This window comes from Balaenoptera musculus, chromosome 9, assembly GCF_009873245.2.
Source record: "Balaenoptera musculus isolate JJ_BM4_2016_0621 chromosome 9, mBalMus1.pri.v3, whole genome shotgun sequence".
NCBI lineage: Eukaryota > Metazoa > Chordata > Mammalia > Artiodactyla > Balaenopteridae > Balaenoptera > Balaenoptera musculus.
In genome coordinates, this window is record NC_045793.1 from 36,356,681 (window position 1) to 36,370,195 (window position 13,515).

Here is a 13,515-nt window from a genome sequence, read left to right on the forward strand (position 1 = left end):
AGTCAGAGCTTTGGAAGTAAGGGAGCTCATCTAGAATAATGTACATACACAGTGAGAAGATAAAGCAGGAGGAGAAAGACAGAACACAGGAAAAGACCTAAATTTATGAGGCGGGCAAAGAAAAGACTCACAAAGGAGACTTAGGAAGGAGAGTAAGCGGGAGGACACGCCACAAGAACATGAGATGATAAAAGGAGGAAGCAGTCAGCAGCGTTAAAGACTTCACGGGGGCTTCCCTGGTGGCGCAGTGGTTGAGAATCTGCCTGCCAATGCAGGGGATACAGGTTCGAGCCCTGGTCTGGGAAGATCCCACATGCCGCGGAGCAACTGGGCCCGTGAGCCACAACTACTGAGCCTGCGCGTCTGGAGCCTGTGCTCCGCAACAAGAGAGGCCGCGATAGTGAGAGGCCCGCGCACTGCGATGAAGAGTGGCCCCCGCTTGCCACAGCTGGAGAAAGCCCTTGCACAGAAACGAAGACCCAACACAGCCATAAATAAAATAAATAAATAAATAAATAAATAAAACCTTTAAAAAAAAAAAAAAAAAAGACTTCACGGAAGGCGAATGATGGAAACTGTCCTAAGATTTAGCAATGATAATAACATTGAGGGACTTCTGGTTAAGCACAGCAGTCTAAACACATGCAATTACATCCACTCCTTTCCAAAATACAAATACAGTGGCAATACAAGAATAAAAAGTTATGAACCCATGAAAAAGATCATATCCGAAGGGGTGACACCCAACAAGACATGACAACACATCTCTGTATGCACTGCATGGTCTAACACAGATCCTCAAAGAAAGTTGTTGAAGGAATCAGTCAGTACTTTATTCAATCATTCAATCCTCATCTTGTAGAAAAGGAAGCTGTTCCAGGAGTCAAAAAATGCAGAGGAGAAATTACACATGAGTTACACCCCAGGAAAAATTCTCAAAGCTGATGAAAATGTCCCTGTCTCCCTCTGACTGAACTTAAACTAGATATATTTACATTTGTAGATTTTTTAAGGTAGATAAGAACCTACTGTAATACAGCATAGTTTTTTTGTTTGCTCTTTTTTTTTTTTTAACTCAAAGGTTGTGCTTGAAGAAAATAATCTTATTAATTAAGCCAAATATAGTTCCTCTGAGTTAAAAAAAAAAAAAAAAAGAGCAAACAAAACAACTAAGCTGTATTACAGTAGGGTCATTGTCATCAGTTTTGAGAATTTTTTCTGGTGTGTAACTCCTGTTACACATCACGATGTTAACTGCTCAGCCATTATAATTCATATTCATTTCATTTCAACATGGTATTCCAAAGGATTACACTTCAAGGCAAAAGACTAACATTCACCTTGTATCACAGCATAAAGAGGCAATGTCCTTTTCTGAGAGAGAACATCAAAATCAATTCATTCACCAAATACGTATTAAATGTGGACTGTGTACCAGTACTATTCTGGGCAGTGGGGACACAGGGTTGAATGAGGCATAAAGGAGTTTATACAACACTGTACGGAAAGGATAAGAGTGGGAAATAGGATGGTACCTTATGACACTGATTCTTAAAATCTAGTGGAAAACAAAAATTATTATTTTCAGTATTTGCATATAAACATCATATCCATTAGCATTCATCTCTATAATGAAACTATTGAGAAATTATACCACCTCAAATCATGATCTATATAAATTCAAATATAACTAGATTTAAAATAATAAAAACAAATGCAATCTCAGATCACTTTAACCATAAGAAAACAGGAACACAATAGAAATACTATTTTAAAACTGCACAACAAAGCCAAAATTGTCTTTTGCACAAGCCTTCTAAGAACCAGTTAAGTGTAAAGGATTTTGAAAAATTAAGAAGTTGGCAATAATTGAGGACTCAGTTAAAATTTACCAGTACAAGTTTACTCTGAAAAATCAACCTGAAATTTTGAGTTGATATTTGGTTTGCTAATTCAAAACACACTTGGTGGAGAGATACCCACAAAAAAAGGAGAGAGAGTGACTGAAACAGATTCTGTGTAGCAACATGCATTTCTCATCTGAAGAGAGAAACTAGGGGTTGACTAGATCAAGACTAATTAAGGATCCTGTTTCTGACTTACTTCACTCTGTATGACAGACTCTAGGTCCATCCACCTCACTACAAATAACTCAATTTCGTTTCTTTTTATGGCTGAGTAATATTCCATTGTATATATGTGTCACATCTTCTTTATCCATTCATCTGTTGATGGACACTTAGGTTGCATCCATGTCCTGGCTATTGTAAATAGTGCTGCAATGAACATTGTGGTACATGACTCTTCTCGAATTATGGTTTTCTCAGGGTATATGCCCAGTAGTGGGATTGCTGGTAGAGGGGTGGGATAGGGAGGGTGAGAGGGAGGGAGACGTAAGAGGGAAGAAATATGGGGCTATACATATATGTATAGCTGATTCACTCTGTTATAAAGCAGACACTAACACACCATTGTAAAGCAATTATACTCCAAAAAAGAGGTTCAAAAAAACCCCAAAAAAACAGAAAAACTTCCTGGGGGTGGGGGGAAAAGTATCCTGGCAGGGGGGAAGGGCAATGAGAGAAATGGAAATTATTTTTTAAAGTAATGGTAACAAACTAATTACATTCCTTCTTTGAGACAAATGCTGACCCACCTCACTGATAGGGTCAAACCTAAGAACTGAGATTAAAAGTTTTGCTTTGGTCGTCCTACCAACGCTAACTATTCTTACGTCGAACAGAAAAGATACATATCTTAGTATTACTGACTAAAAACTATAAAATAAAAGTACATGTCATTTTCATAAAACTCAGTGGGAGCTGGCAAAGCAAATGTTGGCTCCACTTCACCATTTTGCTTAGGATCAAATCTCCAATAAGAACGCACGAAGGTATAAATCTATTAATCAAATCATATAAACTTTCCAAACTATCTCAGTATATAATGTCCCTGGGTGATCAAAAATCAAGATCAAATATATGCAATGACTCTGTTATGCAGGGAAAAACAGACTTTAGTAAAGAAAGAAATTTCAAAGATTGGAAGAAGCTACCTTAAATGGATCGTGGGAGAATTCACATGAATTTTAAGGACTCTAGAATAAGCATTGTACAGCAATATAATGATGAGTAATCCAACAGTGAAAACAATAATAATGGAAGCTTTGCATAATCTATATGCCAGGAGCTGTGCAGGATGTTTCATCTCTCCCCACTAAATTTTCCCCAAATCATCTGGTACTAAGCTTTATATAATGCCCTTTAAAAAGCAACATTTACACTCTGCACTTGATGAGTATGATTTATAATAAAACAAAAATTACCACTTTGTGATATAACCCCATTAGAGAGACATTTAGCAATATATTATAAAAATAAAGATGCAGTATTCTAAAACTCAGACATTGTACTGCAAGTTATAACTTTAGAAAAACTCTCAAACATGCACACAAAATGATATATACAGATATGCTCACTGTATTAGTGTGTGGAATAGTAAAAAATGGAAAACAGCCAAATTGTTCATTTACTGAGGAAGGAATTTTAAAATAACTATGCTTTATTCAAACCATGGAATGTTATAGAGCAATTAAAACCTAATTATTACCCACAACAATGGCAAAAATGAAGAAAGACAATCTCAGTTTTGGAAAGATGTGGAGCAACTTGAACTCACATGCATTGATGGTCGGACGGTAAATTGGGATAACCACTTTAGAAGACTGCTTGGCAGTGTCTACTAATGTTGACACTGACACTAATTACAGATAAGCTAGGATACAGACACTAAGTTGATACAATGATGTAGATATCTTATCATACAAAATTTCTCCTCCTAGCTATACAGATATGCATAATATGTAACGGATATGTACAAGAATCTTCAGAGTAGTATTATGCCTAATAGTCAAAACAAGAGAACAACACAAATGTCCCAAAACCGAATGGAAATAAACAGTGGTATATTCATGTAATGGAATACTAGCTAGCACTCACGACAGACATTTAACTACCCACAATAACATGGAGGAAGCATGTAAACCTAATAGTAAGAAACAGAAGCCAGATACACACAAAAGACTATGTACTAAATGATTCCATTTAAATAAAGTTCAAAAACACAAAACTAATCTATGTTGTTAGAGGTCAGAATATGGTTTCCCCAGTGGGGGTGGGGGAGAGATAGTAACTAAAAGGTGGAAAAAGGGTGGGAAGGCTTCTGAAGCACTGGTAGCGTGCTACTTCTTGAGCTGGGTACTGATTACACACAGATGTGTTCATTCTGTGAAAATTCATCAAGAGGTACAAATAAAATTTTAGCAGTTTTCAGTATACAACTGCAAAACTCATAAATGCACAATATATACTTAATAAAAGCTTACTTAAAAAAAAAAAACCTAAGAAATCAGACCTGTGTGTAACACCATGGATAAATCCCCTAAACGTAATTTTTGAAAGCAAAAATTTTTCAGAAGGGCAGATTTAATATGATGCCACTCACATAAATTTTAAAATTACACAAAAAGTGTAAGAATACAGATAAAAACCAACTTCAGTATAGTAAATATCTCTAGAGAGAGAAAAAGGAACAGGACGAGAGCACACAGCTTTTGCTATATTCGTGGTATTGTATTTCTTAAAAAGAGAGAGCTCTGAATATAACAAAATATTCACGTATGTCAAATTTGAATATGTGAGTGCCTATTGTGTTATCTTCTGTATATCTACAGTATTTTTAAATAAAAATCTTAAAGAAAGCTATCACTTTGGATTCTAGAGTGAAGAGAATCTTTAAAATAATTTTCAGTGAAAAACATTCTTAACCATTTTCCCAGATCAGCTGATTAACAAATGCTTTTATATATAGCTTAAGTATCTGAGATGGCTGATGGGTGTTTATTTTAGGTAAAATATTTACTAAAATACACTCTATATATAGAAAAACAGTACACTCTTATTTGCAAAAAGATAATTTGGGCCTTTTAAGCTGTACAATAATAAAATCATTCAACATTTGAGAGAGTTCAGCAGAAATGGTCTTTAGGAGAAAATATACCTTCAAACTAATTCTTTAAAACCCAAGGCAACTTTGTTGCTCCTTTATGCATTCCACTGGGCTATAATCAAAATGAAGTATTTAAGTAATAATGGTTGCATGGGTAGAATCGTCAACTCCACAAAACTAGATCATCAATATAACCACTAAAGAGAGTTATTCATCCCAGGAATACTCAGTCCCTTTTCCCAGATATCACTTTGCATCATTAACTTGGAAGTGGACTCAGTGGTTAGCTAACTGGTCCTTCAAATGGATTTGGAGGTTACCATCCACTTTGTGTTTAATAAGAAGTTTTGTCTTTACTGTCTTGTCTTAAAATTGAAGAGGTATAGGGAATAAATAGAGACATATAAATGGGTAGAGAAAAAGAAACACAGAGATAAATACACATACATGTATATATAAACACATACATATATGCAAACATACACACACTTACTTATGTGTACACACGTTTCTACATACATAGGAAGGGCAAGAGAGACTACTACCATTAAGTGCCTACTCTGTGCTGGGTATTTTTAAGTTTGATCTTTTAATCTTCACAAAACCCTATAAGAAAGTTATTATTATTTTTTGCACATGCAAAACTTACCCAAGATCAATATAAAAAAAAATACATGGCAGAGCAAACCCAGGTCTGTCAAATGCAAAAATGAGCCTCTTTCCTCCACAGTATGCTTAAAATAAGTTTTAGGTCGATTGTAAGTATTGCTTTGTATCACTTTAATGTAGAAAAAAATTCATTTTGGCACTATGAAGAAACATAGCTGGTTTTTAAAACAAAATCTGATTTTATTCCCAAAATTTCAATATGGCAAAGGAAAAGTTGCTACAAAGATAATTCTTAGTTGAATATGTTCAAAATGTAATTCCCTGGTAATCTGGGTTTTGGCCAAGACAAATCAAAATCATAGATATTTTACAAATGCCAAGTTTTCAGAGAAACAAAAAAAATGCAATAGCAACAGATGCATTCTCCATAGACATTTGTGTTGAGCCTAGCTATATCCAGAGTCTGTAGAAAAGGGGGAATTTTAAATTTCATTTTTATGAATAATAAATTCCTGATTTCTATTCATGTCAACCAGTTAAATAAGATCATATTCACTCCTTGGAAAATTAGACAGTAGAATATACTGAGAAAGAAAAAAGGAAATAAGGAGGAAAAAGAGGATGGGAAGGAGGAAAAAGAGGATGGGAGGGAGAAAAAAGAAAAGCAAGAAAAATTTTAAAGAGACTAGAAAGAAAACTATATCTGGTACTTCTTAAACTAAAACTATATTTGAAAATTTCTATTCAAAGAAAGAATACAAAGTGCATTTGTTTTTCATTTCTTTTACAATATACTAATATTAACATTAACAAATTAAAGTCCCACTTGTGTAAAAGCAAGTGTGTCTGAGGATGATGGACCATTGCATAAAATGTATTAAAATTTAAGGAAAGAAGCTACAAACAACTCAGTAAAGATCAGTAGTTCATTACTATAGAATGGGTTTTGGTTATACTGTAAAAAATATCCATTTTTAAATTCAAAATTGGAATATCTATCTTAAGACAAGTTTATACTACATAAATAAATTGTCATTAAAAGTTACTAAATATATGCAAGCATAGAGGTTCCCCTCTATGGATATTAGCACTTTCTCCAGGTAAAACACACTACTTTATAATATCACAAAATATTGATTTTAAGACCCTATCTTTTTAAAAAAATTTGAATATTCAGAGTAGACAGATCAAATATGAAATTATCTCACCTTTTCTCAGAACTCTACTTAACAGAATCACTGAGATTGCTTTTTTAATTCTTTTTTTCAGTTATATTAGACATGCAGAAACATATCTAAAATAAAGCCTTAATTTTTTAGAGCAGTTTTACTTTTACAGGAAAATTGAACAGGAAGTACAGAGTTCCCATATATATCTTCTTCTCCATTCCCAATAGACATAAAGTTTCTACTGTTATTAACATTTTGATTACTGTGGTACATTTGCTACAACTGATGAACCATATTAAAACATAGTTATGAATTAAAGTCTAGAGTTCACATTAAGGTTTATTGTTTGTGTTGTACAGTTCTACAGTTGTACAGCTGGCAAATACATAATGCTATGTATCCATCATTAAAGTACCATACAGAATAGTTTCACCACCCTGAAGATCCGCTGTGCTCTGCCTATTCGTCCTTCCCTCTCCTCAACCCCTGGCAACCACTGAGCTTTTTACTGCCTCCATAGTTTTGCCTTTTCCAGAATGGCATATAGTTGGAATCACAGGATGTAGCCTTTTCAAATGACTTCATTCACTCAGTGATATTCATTTAAGGTTCCTCCATGTCTTTTTGTGACTTAATAGGTCATTTCTTTTCATAAACTGAATAACAGTCAATTGTATAACTGTATCAGTTTGTTCACCCATTTATCTATTGAAGGGCATCCTGGTTGCTTCCAAGTCTTGGCAATTATGCATAAAGCTTATATAAACATTCTTGTGCAAATTTTTCATAGACATAAGTTTTCAACTCATCTGGGTAACTACCCAGGAATGCAATTACTGGGTTGTATAGTAGTGAATATTGTATGCATGTTTAGCTTCATAATAAACTGCCAAACTATTTTCCAAAGAAGCTATATCCATTCCACCACCAGTGAATCACTGTCCTTGCTGCTTGCTCCACATCCTTGGCAGCATTTGGTGTTGTCAGTGTTTTGAATTTTAGCCGTTCTAATAGGTGTGTAGTGGTATCTTGTTGTTTTAATTTGCAACTCCCTTATGAAATAAATACCAAGCATCTTTTCATAAGCTTATTTGCCATCTGTATATCTTCTTTGGTGAGATCCATTTCTTATAGTTGAGTTCTTTGTATATTTTGGATACAACTCCTTTATCAGATACGTATTTTACAAATATTTTCTACCAGTCTGCGACTTATCTTTTCATTTTCTTAACAGTGTCTTTCTCAGAATAGAAGTTTTTCATTTTAATAAAGTGCAACTTATCCAACTTATCATTTTTTTCTTTCATGGATTGTGCTTTTGGTGTTTTATCTAAAAAAATCATCTTCTAGATTTTCTCCTATGTTACCTTCCAGCTGCTTTATAGTTTTACATTTTACACTTAGCTCTATGATTCATTTTTAATTCATTTTTGTAAAAGGTATACATTTTGTGTCTAAATTTCTTTTTTGCATGTGGATGTCCAGTTAGTTGTTCCAGTGCCACTTTTTGAAGTCACTGTCATTGTTCAACTGAACTGCCTTCACTCCTTTGTCAAAGATCAGTTGACTATCTTGTGTGGGTCTATTTCTAGATTCTCTATTCTGTTACAAAGATCTGTCTATTATTTCATCAATATCATACTGTCTTGATTACTGTAACTTTAAACAATGTCTTGAAGTCAGGTAGTGTCAGTCTTCTGACATTGTTCTTCTTCATCTATATTGCGTTGTCTATTCTGGGTCTTTTGCCTTTCCATATAAACTTAAGAATCAGTTTATCAATATTCACAAAATAACTTACAGGGATTTGATCGGGATTTTGTTGAATCTATAATCTTCAAGTTAAGAAGACCTGACATCATAAACATATTGAGTATGCCTAGCCAAGAACATGGACTATCTCTCCATTTATTTAGATCTTTGATTTTCTTTCATCAGAATTTTGTAGTTTTCCTAATATTGTTGTTGTACATATTTTGTTAAACTTACTCCTGTGTCTTTTTTTGATGCTAATACAATGGTATTGTATTTTTAATTTCAAAATTCCAGTTGTTCATTGTTCACATATAGGAAAGCAATTGACTTCTGTATATTAATCTTGTTTTCTGCTACCCTGCTATAATTGTTTATTAATTCCAGGAGCTTTCCTTGGTTGATTCTTTTGGATTTTCTACATAGACAATCATGTCATCTGCAAATAGACAACTGCATTTCTTGCTTCCCAATCTGTATGCCTTTTATTTCCCTTTCTTATCTTACTACCTTGGCTAGGATTTCCAGTATGATATTGAATAGGATTGTTAAGAGGAGACATTCTACTTTGCTCCTGATCTTAGTAGAGAAGCACGTAATTTCTCATTGATGGTTTTTCATAAAGTAAATATCCATGCAACCACCAGCCTACTGAATAAACAAAATGTTGCTGATACACCAGAAGCTCCTGGAACCTCCACCCCAATTTCTACCACCTATATACAACTTAACCATTATCTTTAGTTTTGTTGTAATCACTTCTTGCATCCCTAAACACTAAAGTCTAGTTTTGAAACTTCATATAAAATAAATCATACAACATTATTCTTTTGGGTCTAGGTGTTTTTTATCAACATTATGCTTAGGAGATTTGACCATGTTATTGTTGCTATACTTTATCCAATTTCATTGCTGTAGAGCAGAAGATGAGAAAATTTTTTCTGTGAATGACACTATTTTCCAATTTGTCATCAAACTCAAACCAGTAAATGAGAGTTCAGTACTGACCTATCAAATTTAAATAACTCTTTAAAGTTTCATCACACTTTTCAATAATAAAAATTAAAGTTTTAAGTGAAAAGCAATTGTTTCATGTCATGAAAGTAATACTAATGTCTGTAGTCTTTCTCCAAGTTGTCTATTCTAGTTCAATGATGAAAAAATTTTGAACTGAACTTCTAAAACCGAAAAAGTTTCTTTTTCATGCATAGTTTCTGCTTAATTCAAGATTCCTAACTCACAATTATAGATTGTCAGGAATGGCCACAGTGTTTCCTGGCTCTATCAGATGTTCCAACCAACAAGATTAAACATTAACCTAGTAATTTTGAAGAATTCTCACTGTAGACTACTTTGACAGCTTTGTCAGATACTATGTGATTAAGAATATCACATTCAAAACCTGTAAAGGCTCATATTTCAGTTTTGGAGATAAGTGGGAGAATGTATGATTTGGTTTTATTCAACTCTAATAAGTATTCATTTTCTATTGCATAATTTGGACCTTTTAAAACCAAAACAATACTCTATCACTGAGTTATTTCACTGATGAATGAAAAGTGTTACCAATTATTAAGCAAAAGTCAAATTTCTGGCAGTTAAGCCATTACATCACATATCAAGAGCCTTATCGCAAGGATGATGCACGAGGTAACTTTCCAGATAAAGGTAGTGATGATAAGAAATTTCTTCCCAAATAATTTTCCTAAAACAAGCGTTGCCTTTAGTCATCATTCTTTCTACCAATTTCTGAACAGCAACTGAATTCTATGTTTCTATAAAATCATTAACAGACATGTTTTAAATTCTTCCTGACAAAATAGGAAATCAGTCTTTCCAATACACTGAGCTGACAGAATTTATATATATTTTATAGTAGATTATGGATACAAATTCAGTCTAATTCATTTTCACCATGCAAAGTGAAAAAAGGACTTAAAGTCTCTCTTACTGGAAGGTGTATTTAAATAGATATGTTAAGATAGTCTTATTCTCAGATATGAAGAAATATAAAAGAAAAAGAGAGAATCAAAGTTTAGCGCATAAAGGGATTATGACGGCACAATTGCACATATTAAATCAAAGGAAGTTACCTTCTTTTCATCAGAATACTCTCAAAATTCTTAACAGTTCTCTGCCAGAAGGTAAAATTAAAACTAATCCATTTTGCATTGAATGTTATTATTGTACGGCATCACCCTATGTTATTAGTTAGAAAATGTTAACACAAATAGAAATTTAAGTTACCAACCAAAACACCCACACATTTTATAGAGAAAAAAATTCAAAGAATATTGTCATCGCATAGTTTTCTATCACTAACACCTGAATAGCCACAAAAACTGAGAGATGGAAAATATAGAGTGCAGATGACTTACATATGGAGGGTTAGACTTTAATTCTCTCTCCCAGGATTGAGGAGTTTTATTCTTTGTGCTTACAATGCTCCTTTCTCCAGGGTATTCTTCTACTTCCAGAATAGGTCAGGACAAAGCTTCAACAGACTTCTATTATTTGTTTGATCTAGGGGGAAATTATACTTTTAATCAATTATTATAAAATGCATCAAACTTTTTCTCACTGTGCTGGGGGGTGGCGGTTTCTCATTATTTTCTCTTGGATCTGAGGTGAACAGAGAAAATAGGAATTGCCATTGTTGCATATTACAATAAATAAATCAAGTAGTTTAAATTAACACCACTAAAAGAAACCCACATCTATCTTCTTTTTCATTTTTATGGCTAAGCAGCACAGCACGAGAAAATTAATATTCAAAATCCAAATGACTACAAAAGCCTACTCAAATGTATTTTTAAAAGACTTTAACATAATTTTGCAAATCCATGAGTTTGAATGGACTGGCAGAGATGATTAGGTATCAAATATTTTTACTCATTCATTTTAATGTCTTAGGGCTAAAGAATTACAGGATGATTAGAAAAGTGTAAAGGGAAATCCATTTTAAAAAATTTTAATGGAATAATAAAAAAGATGATTTCAAGAGCATGAGACAGACCAGAAACAGATAGCAAAGGGTCTGCAAAGGGCAGGGCAAGAAATCTAGAGTAAGAATTTTGAAGATGGTACAAAGGTTGGGAAGTGCTATTCAAACAGAGCATGTTGGTCAAATTAAAGCATATAACATGAGTACATTTTTAATATGGTTTGATGGTAATTCTCTAAGAAATCTATACAATGTAAAAATGCAATACATCTTACCTTCAGAAGAACAGAGAAACATAATATATGATTATTTGATCTTTGGTGGTATGAACATTCATAATTTTAAGAGAGTTAATTGTATTCTACAAACTTCATCAAATTGCAGTTTTCTAATAACGGATATTTTCTGCCTCATTAAAATGAAATATTAAGATAAATGTCTTCAACTTGTGCCATACCCTGGATCACACTCTCTTGCCTTATCTTTAAGTCATTCATATTGCTTTCCATTAAATAATAAATTAGAATGTAGGGGGAACATTTAGAGAAATTTGGAAATAAAATACAGATGGGGGAAATGTGTCTGCTAGCACTTTAAAGCCAGTTTTCGTTCAGAAATTTAAGACTATTACACTTGTGATTACTATTCCCAAAAAAAAAAAAAACTATAGTGGCAATATAGTAAACAAATGAAGCCAATTAATAGCTGTATCGGAATAGCTAAATACAAAAACCAAAATGTATGTGGGCAGAAGAATGTCTCTTTAAGCCATCTATCTGGTCACAAACTGATACTTATGTGAGCCCCTTCTGATTTTAATCAGAGTCAGGGGTACTTGTAAGCATTTACCTGGAACACCTCAAAATTATTTCAAAGTGAAACAAACAGAAATTTGACTATCAAAAATTAAAGCTACTGAAGGAGAAAACTCACTCAAGACTAGATTTTAGGATTACAGAAAACTGGTATGTTTTCTTTTAGAAAGATCCAACTAATCTTGGCCTAACTTAATAGTCTTACTACTAAAACTTATCAACATGCATTCTATATGAATATTTCCATATGGTTTTTCAAACATAGGTAGTTCTACCTTAGTTTCGAGAACACAGAAATTATTTTGCTATATTTTGGATCAGTGCAGATCAATGCACATTCCTTTAGGGAAGCCTTTTGAACTGACAAAGGGTGAATGATTGACATCAGTAATAAATACTTTTTGTTGTCCTGGACTGACATGTCATTTATAGCAATACCTATGCTAATTAATGCCATACATATCTACCAGATGTGTCAGAGAAATACGCCAGACCCCTCACAGAATATTCCGTTTGAGTGCGGCTAAAATTACATTATAGATATGGAAATGCATCCCTTTGTGATAAAGAACTGATCGCTCTCTCTCTCTCTCTCCCTCCCCCCATGTATCACACACACATATATACATATATATAGAATATACTTTTCTGTGATAGAGAAAAACCCACTTATACGTACAATTAGCTATACCTTGTCTATTCCATTGGTAAAACTTTTTACAAAAAGCAAACTCTACCTTGCCATGTTCAAATACACTATAATCTTAAGCTTAAAAAATACAGAACATAATGTACTAAAATACTAGTCAGGGTCTTCAGAAACTACACTATCATCATGACACTTTACATTGAAATGTGTTCCCAGATTCTCTCCACTCCACTGGTAGACTGTTAACAATGGGAACTACACGTTAATCATCTTCATCTCCCTGTTCCCTAGGACACAGTTTGGTATATAGTGGGTACCAGCTTTTTTTAAAAAAAAATTAGAGTTAAGGTCAGTAAAGACATCAAAATTATGTATCACATTTTTGTCAGTGAATTCAGTATATACAAAGAAATAATTGTTAGTGTTGGCAACTGAAACCCTTACTCATTAAATCAAATAAACTGGTAAAGAACTCATCTCAGTGTCTGGTACAGAGCTAGCACTCAAAAAACTGTGATCTATATAATCAGGTTGAACATTCATCCTGCATTGCCTGGGATAGATGGGGTT

General features: G+C 33.5%; 1 protein-coding gene across 1 annotated transcript in view; it reads right to left on the reverse strand.

The window, feature by feature from the left end:
- Positions 1–13,515, reverse strand: part of FOXP2 (forkhead box P2) — a 531,741-nt gene that overhangs the window by 449,672 nt on the left and 68,554 nt on the right. Inside the window, exon 2 of the mRNA XM_036862984.1 lies at positions 10,916–11,060. The gene's annotated coding sequence lies outside the window, so the exon portion shown is untranslated. The remainder of the gene's footprint in view (positions 1–10,915; positions 11,061–13,515) is intronic.